Source organism: Pituophis catenifer, unplaced genomic scaffold, assembly GCF_029215685.1.
Source record: "Pituophis catenifer annectens isolate HBS135680 unplaced genomic scaffold, rPitCat1.0.hap2 SCAF_4, whole genome shotgun sequence".
NCBI lineage: Eukaryota > Metazoa > Chordata > Lepidosauria > Squamata > Colubridae > Pituophis > Pituophis catenifer.
The window spans coordinates 59,685,046-59,703,315 of record NW_027256884.1 but is presented as its reverse complement, the minus strand read 5'-3'; positions in this window follow the sequence as shown (position 1 = coordinate 59,703,315).

Genomic DNA, 18,270 nt, shown 5'->3' with positions numbered 1-18,270 from the left:
TAGATACGGCAGACTATTTTTTAAAATTCCAGAATGTTGAGAAGGAAAAAGGGGAAGATCTTGTGGAGAAAATGGCAGAATTACTGGCAGAGGTTTTGGAAATGAACAAACAGGAAGCTCTCTCTGGGATGGAAGAAATATTTAAAGTATATACAAGCTATGCAAGAAGAAATAAGCTTCCCAGAGAAGTGCACGTGAGATTTTCAAAGAAGGCAATGAGAGCAGAAATACTCCAAAGAGCAAGAGATGCATCATTGAAATACAAAGGAAGAGAAATAGTACTTCTGAAGCAAATACCCAGAAGGGTAAGAGACACAAGAAAAGAGTATCAATTTCTGACAAAACAATTGATAAAATATGAGGTAAATTTTAGATGGCTAATACCTAATATTGGTGACTTGGAGGGGAAAAGGACATAGATTAGATAAGGTAGAGAAAGCAGAACAATTTTACTATCAGTACTTCACAGCACACAAGGAAGTAGAGAAAAGGAAGCAAGCAGAGATCCTGGAAGCGACTGAAGAAGGAAATATACAACAAGAAGAAACCGAAACAGAGGAAAAAGAGAGAAGGGAAAAAGAAGGAATAAAACAGAAGGAACAGAGAGAAATAAGATCAACTAGGACAACAAAACCTATCTATAAGTAAACAATGGAAGAAGAAATGAAATTACTATCAATTAATATAAATGGACTGAACTCACCAATGAAAAGAAAAAGAATTTTTAACAAATTAGAGAAATTAAAATTAAATTTAATCTGTCTTCAAGAAGTCCACATTAAAAAGCAAGATAGTAAACTAGTAGAGTACCTCAAAATTGGGAGACTATATTTTTTATTAGCATAGCTAAAGAAAAGGGGGGTGGCTCTATATATTAAACAAACAATAATGGCTAGACAAATTTTTGCAGATGAAGAGGGGAGAATATTGATGGTGGAGGTAACAATAAATCAAAAATAGATATTGTTGATAGGGATATATGCACCTAATAATAAACAAGATGAGTTTTATAGAAAACTCTATAAGAAAATCATAGAATTGGAATATGAAAATATTTGTGTGGTAGGAGATTTTAATGCAATTGTAGATACAAATATTGGCTATAAGAGCCATAAAATAGGTAAAAAAGCCAGGAAAACACTCCCCAAAACTTTCTTTAAAATAATGAAAGAAATAGGAACACAAGATATATGGAGAGAAACTCATTCTAAGAAAAATCAATATTCGTTCTATTCAAACAGGCATAAATCCTGGTCCAGATTATGATGATATTGAAAAGTACTGGGCCTAAAATGGAACCTTGCAGTACTCCACTGCTTACTTCCCTCCATGTAAAGGTAGGCCCATTAAGGACTACTTGTTGGGTACAGTTTGTCAGCCAGTTACATCTGGTGGTGGTGGTGATGCTATCACTTTTTTCTAGTTTACAAAGAAGTAAATTGTGATCTACTTTGTTGAATGTGTTGCTGAAGTTTAATTATATTATGTCCATTTAATTTAGTCACTATGTTGAAGAATGAAATAAGATTGATTTGGCATGATCTGTTTTTAACAAACCCATGCTGACTGCTAGTTATTACTTTACTCATTTCTAGATGTTGGCAGATCCATTTTTTAATTATCTTTTCCAGTATCTTCTCGTGTATTGATGTTAGGCTGATTGGTATGTAGTTTCCTGGGTCTGTTTTTTCCCCCTTTTTTGAAGATGGGAATCACATCAGCTCTTTTCCAGTCCTCTGGTAGTTCCCCGATGCTCCAGGATTTTTGAAAGATGTGTGTCAGATCCCTATTGTGATATTGCCATTTCAGGGGGGGCTGGATCATTTATTCACTTATTACCCTCTTCTTGTTTCCTACATACCCTGTAATCCCTTAGTTTGTAACTGTAGCTCTGACACCTTTCTCCCCTGTGCTTTGATTTACCTTTGGGGAATGTGTAAGTGGGGGAGGGCCATCTGTTTTGTCTCAGTTCTGAAGCCTCCTGAAAGAAGCACCCAGGAACAGTCCCTTATCTCCTTCCCAGGATGACCATTTTCACAACATCTTCACACCTGTGGATTGGCTCATTCAATATTGGACTGAGGGGAGGGGTTTCTAACTCCTTTATCCTAACAGAATTGCCTGAGGGGACCTTAGAGCCTGTTTTGCTTTTGTCTTGCAATCACTCCCTTTCAATAAAAGATTTATTTTGAAATTCTGCTGTCTCAAGAGTCCGTACTTTCTTGATTGGGGAGTAGAAGCAGGATCTTACAATGTGGTAAGTGGCTCTGAGATGACATCTGCTAGCTCCTTTAGAACTCTGGGATGTAATCTGTCAGGTCCCAGTGATTTGTATTCATCAAGATCAGACAGGTGTTGTCTTACTATTTTTTTTTTTTTTTGCTTACTTAACTTTTATTTCTAGTCTGTCTTTTACAGTTATGTTTTTGGTAGGTTGGGCTATAGTTTCTTTCTGCATGAAGACCGATGCAAAGAATGAGTTAAGCAGCTCTGCTTTCTCTCTGTTGCCTATTACTTCCTTGCTGTCTTCTCTCTTTATTGGACCGATTGTTTCCTGGATATTTTTTCTTGTTATTTATATGTTGGAAGAAATTTTTTTTTAAATTATCTTTGACTTTTGTCGCAAGTCTTTGTTCATTCTGAGCCTTTGCTTTTGTGACTTTGTTTTTGCAGATTGTGGCTGTCTGCTGATATCCTGCCTTAGTTGTGCATCCCTCTTTCTATTATTTGTACTTGTCCTTTTTGTCTTTCAATTTGTCAGAGAGATCTTTGTGCAGCCATGCTGGTTTCTTCTTCGATTTCTTGTTTTTCTTTCTCATTGGTATTGTTCTGGTTTGGGTTTTTATGATCATATTTTTCAGAGTTTCCCAAGATTCTTGAGTTGTTTCCCCCTTTAGGATTTTCATCTAAGGAATCTTTCCCAAGTTCTCTCTGAGTTTGTTAAAATGGGTGTTGGTCCTACCTGATACACCCTTTTTCGGTGGAACGAAAGACTTCAGGTATGAGTATCACTCTGTCTTCTGGCTCTATGAGAACTGAGTTCAATCTTAAGGAGACGCTCTCCTTTGCACATGGTCTCAGATTCAACAATGTCCCACGAGGTTCCAGGATACTGCACCTGTAATGACACCCCTAGAACACCTCCAAGACCAGACCCCCATGTTAGGGTGGGGCTGGAGTCTCTCGTTCCAGCCAAAAAAGGGTGTATCAGGTAGGATCAACACCCATTTTCCAGCTAGGAACTCTAGACTCCAGGCATGGGATTTACCAAAGCCTACAGTCCTCAAGAGTGGGAAGTAGTCTGGTCGTCCACTCCAGGCATCTCCAACACACGCTGTAGAACTCTCCGACCAAATGCTGTCTCTGCCGAGGCATAAGCATCAATCCTATAATGTCTGATGAATGGTGAAGGTGTTGACCACGTTGCCGCTCTGCAGATTTCTTCAACTGATGCTCTAGTAGCCCAGGCTGTGCTGGTAGCCACACTGCGAGTCGAATGAGTGGTTATACCCCTGGGCCGAGGCAGCGACTGAGCTTCATAAGCCCTGGCAATGGTAGCTCTGATCAGTCTGCCCACCGCTGAACTCATAAGCTTCATCCCCATAGTTGATGGCAAGAAGGACACAAATAAGGCCTCCGAAATGACCTCATCCTCTTAATGTAAATCTTTAATGCCCGTCTGACATCCATCTTATGCCAGAGCTTTTTGCTAGGATGAGATGGATTCGGGCAAAAATCCGGAAGGACTAACTCTTGTGCTTGATGGAACCAAGAATTAATTTTAGTCATGAAGGCCAGATCTAAATGTAAAACAACTCTATCTAGCAGGAAAGATACACAAGTTTTCCCTCACAGAAAGGGCCACTAGCTCTGAAATGCATCTGGCTGATGTAATGGCCACGAGGAAAAGAGTCTTATATGTTAAGAAACTGAGGTGAACCTGTCTAAGTGGTTCAAAGGGTGCAATAGATAAGGCCTGTAACATTTCCTGGAGATCCCAGGTGGGATAACGGTGTACTACCGCCGGTCTCAAGTTAGTAGCCCCCCTGAGGAATCTCCTTACGTCAGGATGTTGTGCCACTGAAATTCTCCTCCCATACGATAACACAGAAGCTAAAGCAGCAACTTGCCTATGAAGGGTTGCTGGTGCAAACCCCTTCTCCAAACCTGCTTGCAGAAACTCCAGAAGCTACTGCACTGTGGCCTTGGTTGCCTGAATCCTCCGCCCCGAGCACTATAAACTGAATGTTCACCAGGTGGAGTTATAAATGCGTGCCGTAGACAGGCGCCTGGCAACCTGCATAGTCTCTATCACACTAGCGGAGAAATTTTGCCCCTCAAGCAATCGCTGCTCAATCTCCACATGGTTAAGTGAAGCCATTGCAGGTCTGGGTGACAAATGGGTCCCTGAGAGAGGGAGACCCTGCCGGGTGGAATCTTCCAGGACTGTGTGAGCGACAGGCTCACCAGATCCCCAAACCACGGACGCCTTGGCCAATGAGGAGCCACCAGGATGAGGTCTGCTCTGAAGTGTAGAGTCCGACTGATAACCCTTGGAAGCAGTGCCAGAGGAGGGAAGGCATATAACAGGCCCCTGGGCCAAGGGCAATGAAGAGTGTCTACTCCCTCTGCCCCCTGATACAGAAATCGAGCGAAAAACCGGGGTAGCTGGGCATTCACCTGTGAGGCAAAGAGGTCGATGATCGGCTGCCTGAAGTGTTTCACAATCTCCTGGAATAATGCCGGGTTCAGGTGCCATTCTGACTGATCTAAGGCTTCCCTGCTGAGCCAATCCACCCAAGTGTTGTCCTGTCCTGCCAAATGTTCCGCTTTGATGGACTTCAAATTGTGCTCCACCCAATGACAAAACCTCCCTGCCTCTTTCATGAGAGTCTGGGATTGTGTACCCCCCGTCTGTTGATGTGGGCTTTTACGTTGTCTGTCATAAGGAGCACATGGTGGTTCAAGAGGTAGGGCTTGAATTCCCTGAGTGCCAAGTGGGCCGCTCTCAGCTCTAGCCAATTGATACACTTCCGTGACTCCGCCCGTGACCAAACACCCTGCGCCATCTGATGCTGGCAATGAGTCCCCCATCCTACTAAACTGGCATCTTTGGTCACTGTGACCCTCTCCCGTACGAGGAAGTAACATCCTTGTGACATCCGTTCAGACATCCACCAGCTCAGGGATGCTCTTGACCATCCCCGGGATCCTGACCTTGGTCCGCGATGTTGCTCTTCCCGACTTCTGGAACAGTAACATGAACCATTGCAGAGGTCTTGCGTGAAACCTCACCCAAGGAACAATCTCTATGCACAAATCATCTTGCCTAACAGGATGGAGAGCTGTGATAAGGTCACTCTGGGTGCAGAAAGCACCTGTTATGTCAGACTCCTGATGTCGTCCAACCTATCCGGAGACAGGAACACCTGGCACTGAATGGTGTCTATAACCATCCCTAGGTGAATGAGGTGGTTTGTGGGTGAAAATGGCTCTTCTTTACATTTATAGAGAAACCGTGAGCCTGCAGACATTGGATCGTAGTGTTCAGATCCGACTCCACCCGAGCTAGAGATGTTGACTGTACCAAAATGTCATCCAGGTAAGCCTGAATACGAATTAGCTTGGATCTGAGTACCTTCCCCAATGCCACCAGGATCTTTGTGAAGACCCTGGGAGCAGAGGCTAGGCCAAACAAAAGATCTCGGTACTGGAGAAGTCTGCTGTTGTAATAAAACCTCAGGTACCCTCTGTAATCCTAATGAATCGGGATGTGCAGATATGCTTCTGTGAGGTCGATGGAGGTCAAGAAGTCCCCCCTCCGAACATTTGCCAAAATTGACCGAAGGGAGTGCATCTTGAACTTCCAATACCTCAAAAACCCTTCAGGTTGAGAATTGGTCGTAGTCCCCCTGAGGCTTTTTGTATGATAAACTGCACTGAATAATAACCAGTCCTCTGTTCTGATAAGGGGACGGTCTCCACTGCCGCTATGTCTATCAGATGCTGGATGGCTGTTTCCATAAACCTTCTCTTGGTTATGTCTCTTGACTTTGGGCAATGAACAAAAACCCTTGGGGGAACCGCAAGAAATTCTAGTTCTAAACCTGAAGTGATGGTCTTCCTTACCCATGCATCTGTGGTGGATTTTTCCCACTGGTCTGCAAAAAGACTGAGATGGCCATCAATGGGAGCTTCGTGCCTCCAGTCAACGGGTTCTGTGAAAGGAACACGAGTTCCCTCTGCGAAAGGAACGTTTGAACTGACCTGCTCTGCTCCTATCTGTTTTCCCATCCCTGACTGATGGAACTGCCCCAATTGACTGCCCTGGCTCTGGTAAAACCGTCTCTGACCTTTATAAAAACCTGTTCCCCCACAGGGACAAAAATAAGACTTTCGATCCTGCGAAGCAGGTCGAGTGTCCGCCTTTCATGATAAAGCTGGAAGAACCTTCTTCCTGTCCTTTGGTTTGGATAAAAGGGGATCTAAAGCTGACCCAAACAACTTGGATTGCCGAAATGGAACAGAGGCCAAATGCCATCTACGCTTGGGATCTGCCTGCCAATTTCTTAACCATAAGAGCCTCCTAGCCATCACAGTAGATGCAATGGCTCGTGCTCCAAATTTTGCTGAATTTAAGGTGGCATCAGCTGTATACTCCCCTGCCGCCACTATCTTATTGAAATCCTGATTAGCTCTGAGGACTGAAAGGTCTGAGGCACCCTATCCTGCATTTGCTTAAGCCTTACAACAGCAATTCTCTGGTGAAGAAAGACACTGCCATGGCTACTTTGATTCCCCAGGCCATCGCCTAGTGAGCCCTCTTGAGAGCCTGTTCTAATTTACAGTCATCAGGTTTCAGCACCTCTTCTGGCTCCGCCAAGGTGGCTGAGGAAGAAGACAATGTTACAACTGGTTCATCCACATCCGGAATATTCAGGAGTTCTGTGAGAAAAGGTGTGGTGTTATAAAATCTCCTCTTATAAGAAGAGGAATTGGCATAGGTTCCAGGTGAATCCCACTGTTCCTTAATCATGTCTATAAACAATTGGGGACCCGGAATAATATCTATCTCTGTAACCGGCTCCAAAAACAGTAAATCTGCCGGATCCTGCTCTGATCTAACCCCAGTTTCTTCCAAAGTACCCTGCTTCATGGTGACATTAGCCATCATTAGTAAAGCCTTAAAAAGGTATGGTCGAAACAAACCCTTGAATACAGGGTGGTCCGGTAACAGACCTTCTTCCTCAGATAATTTCTGATCCCACTGATCAGTAGCTCCTATTAATGAGCCTTCTGACTTCGAAGAAGAAACTGAGGCCTCAGATTCCAATTCTGACTGTGGCCTGGCTGGTCTCAGCTCAGCAGAACTCTGGGTCTGTACCACCTCCACATTCCTCTGCTGTGATTTTTTTTGGACCTTGTTTGACCAGCTGCTAAGCCTCCCTGCACTGCCTCAGCAATCCATTGCTGAACTATCACGGGCATCTCCGCTTCCTTATCAGCGCTTTGCCCCTCTGATTGAGGTGCCAGTGAAAAAGAAGGAGATACGCTATGTCTCTGTTCTTCTTCCTGCTCTCTTTCCAAAGATGGAGGAGACAATTCTCTAGACACTAACAAACTGGTAGATGGCCCTGGTTCCGCTAAGTCCGAACCAGAATCTTGAGCAGACTGTGAATTATCTAAATGTCTACACTTTGTTGCTGCCTTTTGACTCTTTTCCGCTTCTTGTTCTAAGGCATTATGTAAATGTTTCTCTGCCCATTCCTGTGCTCTGGATGGGCGACTGAGAGCCATAGCCTTGGCCTTGAACTGTGCTGCTGCAGTATTACTACCAGATTTAGACCCATGGCCACTTTTATTGCTGCGGGTTGATCTTTTGGCAGAATCTTCACTTCTCTCCATAATGGGGCAAGAAACAATATCTTAAATCCATATCCCACCAGTATTACAAGAAGCAATCCCCAACTGATGAATAGATGAAACAGCCTCACTTGATCAGATGAAAACGATTATTTGAGGCAAAAAGTAGATCAGAACTGGAACTGAACTATCTCTTCAGCAATTTCAAAAGGGGAAAAAAGGCCTGGGAAGTCCAAAACCAGCTGCACTATGCCCCCCCCCTCCGGTTAGGAATTTGTGACCGGGCCTCCTCTTCACCTCAGAGTAATAGGACCCGGGTCTGGGCTCCCTTTGTTCCTCTCTGAGGATTTAAGCTGCAGTGGAAGGCCGAGCACCAAGCCGTATGGCAGCTGCTGCTCCATGCCTTAAAAAAGGGGAAACAGACACTTCCGGTTGATGATTCATAGCGACATGGCATGGTAAGAGCGATCGCTCCTTCCCAACACCACTTATCGCCATGTTTTGGGGACCCTTCGAGGCGTTGAAGCTTGGAGAGCTTTGCGGACAATAGTGGGCTTCGGCAGGCAGAGTGGTGAGTTGCAAACCCACTCGGCTGGACTGATATCCACTGTCAAACCAACACGGCGCGTTTGCCTTTTAATGGCGGACCTGAAGCTGCGATAATCAACAAAACGGGAAGCAAGAAATTCTGGTGAAAGGGGTGTCGGAGAGCACTCATATCTACTCTCCCCCGAGCATGCTTGAAATTTGCTTGAATTGTGCTGGCTGGGTCGGATCGAAAGGATTTACAAAAGGAATCAGCGGCAACTGAGAGAGGAGGAGAAGATGACACCCGAGAGCGATCGCAGACAAGCTGGCAAGAAATTAGAAAGGAGAGATCTGCAAGCGGAGTAATGGCGCTACTAGAAAGTGGATGTAACTTGCTGATTGGATCAAATGAGAGAACTTTGGAGACTCAGGAACGTGAATCTGCTGATCAGGAGAGGAGAGCGACTGGAGATTGGGACCGGAAGTGCAACCATATTGTAAATCAACAAAAAGAACAATGAATGGCTAGAGAGGCAGGAAGGAGCACCAGGAGAAGACAAGTGGAATAATAGAGCTGAAATACTTTGACAGTTTAAGACACTAAGAGACGGGAGAAACGAAAACTGGTCATATCTGACTACTATCCTCCCCTATTTAGGCTCTCATAAGCGTTGCCACTGAAGGGATTAAGAACAACCAAGTAACTAATTACATTGACATAAACTATTATTAACACAAGCTTACTAACATATTTATACTGTATTGTTTTATATTAAATTTCTTATTTGCTTATATTTAGAGTACCAGAATAACATATTTATATAGCTGGGCATAAGTTTAACTGTATTGAATATTTAGCCTATTGCATTTATTTATCTTTATATCTAAGGCACATTCCTGTGTATAAATTAACTATATTGTCCGACATTACTATTGATTAATACCTGATATAGTGATTTATTAATTAATTGATCAATTAACTGACTGTTTACTTAATTATTATATATATACATATTGATACTTACTATAAATAAGAATATATTTAATTGACACTTGAGATTTAAGTTAATTAAGAGTCACTGCTTTTTATATTTGATTAATTATTAACAGTACTGTAGTGGAATTAATTGACTGTGATATATGACTAGCTGCTAGTTGAACTGCAGTTGATTTAAGGGTGAATGTGAATATTATACATCAATTTGAACCAAGGAATTTTGGAAAGAGATTAGCATTTTAATAGATATAATTGGATTTAAATAGAAAAGATCAATAGATCTGATTGATCCTTTGGGGGATCAAACCAATTAATAAAACAAAAAAGAAGGGAGTAGCAATAGGTAAGGAAGAATCAAAGGTACCTAGCATCCCTAGCAGCTCAAAAGAAGACATAACCATTTAAGAAAAGGTTTCTCTTAGTTATTCTCATTGCTGCCAACCTCAGAAGACATATCAAGTAAAAGGAAAGATAATTAGTGGATGATCATCTGGAGGAACATTGAAAAGATAGTCAGAGATCAGGCAAGAGTGTTGAAGGAGATGACAAGCCTTGCATCTATTGTGACCAAAACAGGAAAGAAAACAACCCCAAACCTCTCTAGTCCTAGGATTACAATGTCATCACCTGCAATGCAAAAGTCAACAGAAGGTCTATCTAAGATTGAAAAATCAGCCATGATCCCTACCATGCAAGCAATGCAGTCGACGCTGGCAATGATACAAGAGATAATGCTCATGATGCAGGAAAAGACGTCCAGCAATCACTCAGAACTGAACATGGATATCAAAGGTATAGATCAAAAAATGAATGATATACAGCAGTCGATACAAATGAATGAACAGAAAATATAAAAGATGGAATCCAAAATTGAGCAACAAGAAAAGAATTTGGACACAGTAGACCAGAAACTAATGGCACAAAACAGGGAGCTAGAGGACTCGATCACCCAGCTAGAAATGGACAGAGTCTCCTTCTACCTACGCTTCCAAAACATCTCCGAGGATAAGGATGAAAACCTTATGATCTGGATGGGGAGAAACAGGCTCAGGCTCAACCCATCCAAGACTGAGTGGCTGTGGTTTCCGACGTCCCGATATAGTCAGCTGGTGCCATTGGGGGCGAATCATTGGCCCTCACGGAAGGGGCTCGCAACTTGGGTGTCCTCCTGGACTCACAGCTGTCTTTAGAAGAGCACTTGACGGCCGTGACCAGGAGGATTTTTCATCAGGTTCGCCTGATTCGCCAGTTGCGTCCCTTTCTAGATCGGGACTCCTTATGCACGGTCACTCATGCCCTCGTCACCTCCCGTCTGGACTATTGTAATGCTCTCTACATGGGGCTCCCCTTGAGAAGCACTCGGAGGCTCCAACTGGCGCAGAGTGTGGCCGCGCGGGTGGTGACGGGAGCAACGTGGCGCTCCCATGTAACACCTCTCCTGCGCGAGCTGCACTGGCTCCTGGTGGTCTTCCGAGTGCACTTCAAGGTTTTGGTTATCACCTTTAGAGCGCTCCATGGCTTAGGACCTGGTTATTTACGGGACCGCCTGCTACCACCAATAGCCTCCCACCGACCAGTATGCTCCCATAGAGAGGGGCTCCTCCGGGTGCCGTCGGCCAAACAATGTCGACTGGTGGCCCTCAGGGGGAGAGCCTTCTCTGTGGGGGCACCTACTATCTGGAACGAGCTCCCCCCAGAGATACAGAGGATCCCAGATCTGCGTACCTTCCGTTGCATGCTCAAGACTTTCCTATTTCATCAAGCCGGCCTGACCTAAGTCTTTCCCATTTTTAAATGGTAATTTTAAATCTGGTTTTAAATTATTGGGGTTTTAAATTTGTTCAGCCAAATTATTTAATTCGTTTTAATCTATTTTAAATTTTGTATTTATATGTTTTATTCTATGGCTGTTCACCGCCCTAAATCCTTCGGGAGTAGGGCGGTATACAAATTCAATAAATAAAATAAAATAAACCTGGGTCAAGTAATGGTGGAACTAATAGCCGAGGTCTTACAACAAGACACAGACGAGATAATAAAGGAACTGGATGAGGTATATAGGGTGCAAACAAACTATGCCAGACGAAACAAGCTGCCCAGGGAGGGTCATATAAGGTTCGCTCGGAAAAAAGTCAAGGACATTTTTTATAACATGGTGAGGGAAGAACCAGTCAGTTATAAAGGAAAAGAGGTGATTGTGTTAAAGCAAGTCCCGAGGAGGGTGAGGGAATTAAGAAGGGATTATAGATTCCTTGCTATCCAATTGAATAAGAGGAATATACTCTTTAGGTGGATCTTGCCGGAGGGTATGCTGATTACATGGCAAGGGAAGAAAATCAAAATAGATAGTCTGGTAGAGGTCCAGGACTTTTTAGACCAATTGAGAGGGTCAGAAGAAGACCAGAGCAGCAAAGAGGAACTGGAAGCAACTACTACAGAAAAGGAACTTACCCAGCAAAGAAGATCTAAAGAAGGGACTCCGGAGGAGAAAGAGACCCCAGAGAAGAAAGAGAAGGAAGAGAAGGAAAGCAAGGAAGCAAGGAAAAAACAAAGACCACAGAGAGTTACACGAGTGAATAAGAACTAAAACAACACAAGGCTATAAAAATGGACGACTGGAAACTTTTATCGATTAATGTAAATGGCTTGAATGATTATAAAAAGAGAAAAATATTCTTCACCAAATTAGTCAAACAAAATGCAGATATAGTATGCCTCCAAGAGGTGCATATAAAAAAAGAAAATGAAAAATATTTGGAGTATAAAAATCTTGGAAATCTCTATACCTCCCTAGCAGGAAAAAAAAAGAGAGGGGTGGTACTGTATATTAAGAAGGAAATAAAAGCAGAGCTGAAATATGCAGACTCAAAGGGTCGGATACTAGTGGTTGAAATTAAGAGAGGTAATTCCTCAATATTAGTAACAGCTATCTATGCCCCAAATAAAAATCTGAGAGAGTTCTATAATAAAGTATGAGAATAATAAGTAAAATGGACAATAACAATATATGCATAATCGGAGACTTTAACGGAGTGGTGGACTCAAATAAAGATCATAAAAGACCCAAAGGCCAAAAGAAAAAAAGGAAAAACTTACCAAAATCTTTTTTTGACCTAGCAGATGAATTGAACCTGGCAGATATTTGGTGAACTTTACATCCATATAAAAGGCAATATACTTTCTACTCAAAACCCAACAAATCATGGTCTAGAATTGACATGATGTGGGTAAGCAGAAACATAGGAATGGACATCATGTCAGCCGAGATTGCACCCAATATATGGGCGGACCACAATCCATTGGAGATCAAATGGAAGAGTGGGTATAAGAGAAGGAATGTAAGATGGAGACTAAACACACAATTTTAGCAGGATAAACAAAATATTGAGAAAGTAAAGGGGGAGTTAAAAGTTTTCTTTGAAGAAAATGAAAAGGAACCAACTGACCGAGGAGTAATCTGGGACACAATGAAGGCGTTCCTAAGAGGACTGGCAATAGCATATGGAGCACATAGAAAAAAAGAAAAGAGAGAGACCAAGAGGACACTGTTGGAAGAACGGGGGAAGGCAGAGAAGGAAGTGCAGCAAAACCCAGACAATGAAATAGCAAAAGAAAACTGGATGACTATACGTCACAGAATGAATATAATTGACCAGGAAAAATTAGCGTATGAAATCAAACGAACTAAACAATATTACTTTGAAAATGCCAATAAACCAGGCAGATGGTTGTCCTATAGACTTAAAAAAGAAAAAGGGAAAGGGATTATTTACCAACTAGAAGATTTAGTGGGTCACATCAAAAATAAGGAATTTAGAATTTCTAAGAGAAATTAGAGATGGTCCGTGAATTCTATGCCACTCTATACAAGGAAGAAGATATCCCCAAGGAAAAAGTAGAACAATACATATTGAAAGAAGAACTTCCACTGATTGGGGATGAGGAGAAAGAGATGCTAAATAAAGAAATCACAATGGCAGAGCTAAAGACTGCAATATCTAAACTTAAAAAGAACAAATCACCGGGCCCAGATGGATTCCCAGGGGAATTATATAAAAATCCAGATTTAGAGGATATTCTCCTTCCAAAACTGTTAGAAATCTATAACGAGGCTTTGATAAAATCAAAAATACCAGAATCATGGAGGGAGGCTTATATTACACTTTTACAAAAAGAAGGAATGGATGTAAAATTGATAAAGAATTATAGACCGACTTCCGATTTCCTCGTCTTCAGCGGCGGCGGTGCCTTTTGAAGCTCCGCCAGCCCCGCCGCTTGTAGAGCCGCTTCGCGACTAAGAAGCGGCTCGAAAACTTCAAAATCCCTAGGATTTTTGAAGAGAGATCGCAGGGCACAGGTTGAGCCCCTGCAACCCCCCCAGGGAATAGTTTCTGGGGAGGGAACAGGAGTGGCTCCCGTTCAACCTGCTGGAACTCCGGGCGGCGTGGGACAAGTCTGCTTTTGCAGAAAAGCCGGCTACAGGAAACTTCAAACTGAAAGGAAAGGAACCAGCCTTAATAAGCAGCATATTTTTACTTGAACCCTGAAACTCGGAATCGCAAGTATTAGAGTTTTCTTGGCTTTCTAATCTGAGTGAAAAAATGCGGATGAGTGAAAGTGAACTGTAAAAACATGGCGCTTAGCCTCAGAGTTAACGAGCTGGTGAGTGTGGATTGCTGAACTCATCTTGCTTTGTCATAAAGTTTCTAAACTGTTACGAAGTTGCTTCGCTTGTAACAAGAGAAATAAGAGAGAAATTTCTCCTTTTTCAATACTGGACTTTGCTTTACTTTAGTTCTTATTTGATTAAATCTGGGGGACTTTTTCAGAAGTCTTTGTGGAGGTGGGAGAGGAAGAAGAACTTCCCTTTTTAGTAAAACCAGCCTACGTGGCAGGATGGCCTCAAAGAAGCAGGAAGCGAAGGCAACAGGAGGTGGATCTCCCACACATCAAATACAGCCTCCCCCTGCACAACAGACACAGACTCAGAAAAAAGATTTTGATGTGGGAGATTTAAAAGAATTTATTTCTAAAATTCTGGATGATAAATTTCAAAAATCTCAACAGGAGATAGATGACAAACTTCAAAAGTCACATCAGGAATTTATGCAGGAAATTAATGAAGTTAAAGATATGGTGAAACAGAATCAAAACAAGGTGACCAAAAAAATATCAGAAGTGGCGTCTGGCCTGGCAGAATTTATTATTAAAGTTGATTCTAAAGTTGAAGAATTTAAATCAGAAGTTAATGTTAAGATGAAAGATAATGATTATAAAATTGCTGATGTTGACAATAAAATGCAGAGAGTTGAAAACGAAATCGTGATGGTACAATTCAGGGCAATGGAGTTTGCAATACGGCTTCGAGGAATTCGAGAAGAGGATAGACAGGATTTGAGACAGGTTTGTTCTGAGGCTTTGGCTAAGATCTTAAAAGTTAATCCTGATGTGGTTTTTCACAAAATAGATAAAATTTACAGAGTGAATTCTTGGGTGGCCAGACAAAGACAATTGCCCAGAGATGTGGTCATATATTTTACAGACAGAGAAATAAGAAATGACATCCTGCAAAAATCCTTTTACACCTCTGTGCAAGTGGGGGGCTCACAAATTGGAGTCTATAAAGAATTACCTCCTAAAATGTTGAAAACCAGAAAAGACTTTGGCTTTCTTGTTAAAGAATTGCAAAATCAACAGATACCATTTTGGTGGGACGCCCCAGTTGGTATAATTTTGAGATACAAGGGAGAAAGATATCGTTTGAATACCGTGGAGAAGGCAGAGCACTTCTACACTACTACTCTTAAGGAAAGAACACCATCCCCATGTACATCTACAGCTTTGGAGATTAAGGAGAGTGATGAGAAGCAACCTCAACGAGAATTGCAAGAACAGTCTAAGCAGGAACCAGAGGAAATGCAAGGCGCAGAAGGAGATTTTCTGGATGAGCCTTTGCTGGAATCTTCTCCAATCTTGGACCCGGTTCGGATGATCGAAGTTAAGGATCAACGTATAACTCGAGCTCAATCTAAGTTACTTAAACAAAAGCAACAACAACAACAGGAAAGACAAGACAAGAAGGGAGCTAAGACTACTATACAAGAGACTGGAGCCATGGGGGGAGCGACTCCGAAGATTTTGGATGATATTCGGTTATTCTGCACTTTGCTCCAGAAAGATGAAGATGATGCTTAAGTGTTTATCTTGGAATGTGAATGGGTTGAATTCAGCACAGAAAAGGAAGAAATTATTTACATATTTGAAACAATTTAATAATGATATAATTTGTCTACAAGAAACGCATATTACAGTTCAAGATCAAAAATACTTGATAAACTCCAAACTAGGAATACATTTTATATCTTCAACGTTGCAAAAAAAGAATGGTGTGGTTATCTAGGTAAATAAGAAATTTACGGCTAAAGTTATAGAAACAGATAAAGATGGTAGGTTTGTAGCAATTGAATTACTTACAACATATGGCCAAATTCTTTTGATAGGAATTTATGCTCCCAACCAACAACAGGATTATTTCTATAAAATGTTACACACTAAAATACTACAATGGGACTATAGATCTATTTTAATCATGGGAGACTGGAATGGAGTAATAGACTCTAAATTAGACAAAAGGAGTTCAGCGAAATCTAGGATTAGGTTACCTCAGACCTTTTTTGATATGAAAGAAGATTTGGAACTAAAAGATATTTGGAGAATACATAACCCAAAAGAACTGGACTATACTTTTTTTTCAGATAGACATAGATCCTTCTCTAGGATAAATTTCATTTTGTTGTCAGATGATTTACTTGTCAAGACAAAAAGAACAAAGATTTTTCCAAGAACTTTGACTGACCATAGCCCAGTATGGATAGAAATTGAGATGGATAAGATTGAGAGACGTTCTTGGAGATTAAATGAGAACTTGTTCAGATATGAAAAAAACACAACAGAACTTAAAAAGCACTTGAAAGAATTTTTTGAAATAAATTTGAATAAAGGTACCCCAATAGAAATTGTGTGGGATGCAAGTAAAGCTTATATGAGAGGGGTGCTTATCTACATGAACTCTAAACATAGACTGATTTGACAAAAGAAAAGATCTGAATTGGAAATAGAAATAAAGAATAAAGAACAGTTACTTATTAAAAATCCAACAGATGAAAGAATATGCGGTGCTATAAAACTTTTGAAAGATCAATTTCAAATGCTTATGGCGGAACAAGTTGCAACAAACATACAATATGCGAAGCACAATACATTTTGTAATGCTAATAAACCGGGCAGATGGTTGGCTTACACATTGAGGAAAAAACAGAGTATACGGACTATTGATAGTATTGATATTGGAGGGAAAGAAATTTTTCAACAAAAATTAATTAAAGAAACCTTTGTGGACTATTATACCAAACTATACGCCAAAGAGGAGGTGCAGAATGGACTTATAGAAAAATATTTAAACGATAAAAGAGTTACAAAAATTACTGATCAACAAAAGGAAAGAATGAATTATCCTATAACAGAGGAGGAGATAATAGTAGCAATTAAACAGTTAAAAACAGCCAAAGCTCCTGGCACGGATGGTTTGACTGCAGTGTATTACAAAACTTTGCAAGCTGAAATGGTGGAACAACTTAGAGATTTATTTCGCAATATTCAACAAGGGGGTAAAATACCCCCATCATGGACAACAGCTTATATATCTTTGATACCAAAAGAACAAGTCGGTCCTAAAAAACCAGAGAATTACAGACCAATATCTCTTTTGAATACAGACTATAAAATTTATGCGAAAGTATTAGCCAACAGGTTGATGCCAGTAATCCAAAAGGTGATTCATGATGATCAAGCGGGATTTATCGAGGGCAGATACATGAAGGATAATGTAAGGCAAGTAATAGATTTATTGGAATATCTTGAGAAGAATAAACAGATCCCTGCAGTGCTGGTTTTCTTGGATGCAGAGAAGGCCTTTGATAGAGTGGATTGGAATTTTCTACTAAAGACTTTAAAAAAGATGGACTTTGGGGATCAATTTATACAGGCGATCTCAGCAATTTATCAAGAGCAAAAGGCACAGATCATTATTAATGGAAGTTTGACAACAGAGTTTAAAATTGAAAAAGGAACAAGACAGGGATGTCCGCTGTCCCCACTTTTATTTATTTTAACACTAGAAGTCTTGCTAAATACAATACGGGACTCTAATATCCTGAAAGGTATAATGATTAGGCAAGAGGATTACAGAATAAAGGCATTTGCAGATGACCTGGTTGTTACCCTATCACAGCCAATGGAATCAATAATCCTGATGAAGGACATTATACAAGACTATGGTAAAGTTTCAGGTTTTAGACTGAATCCAAAAAAGACTAAAATGATAGCTAAAAACATGACACAAGATCGTAAACATGAGCTTGAAAGGAGGGCAGGTTTTGAGATTGTACCAAAGGTAAAATATCTAGGAGTTCAGGTTGCAGAATCAAACATGAAATTGTTTCAAAATAATTATGAGGTGTTATGGCGAGAGGTGCAGAAAGACATGGAGACTTGGAAAAAACTGCAGCTGTCTCTACTTGGAAGAATAGCAGCAGTTAAGATGAACATTTTGCCAAGATTTCTTTTTTTGTTTCAAATGATTCCGGTGCTTAAAAGTGATAAACAATTGAAAGTTTGGCAAACTGGAGTGAATAAGTTCGTCTGGAACGAGAAAAAGCCGAGAGTGAAATTGAAAATTATGCAAGATGTTCCAGAAAGAGGAGGTCTTAAACTTCCAAACCTACAGCTATATTATGATGCAGCAGCTTTAACTTTAACAAGTGATTGGTTCGGAAGGAAAAAGGCTGGAATATTGAATGCAGAAAGTTTTGATCTTGAATTTG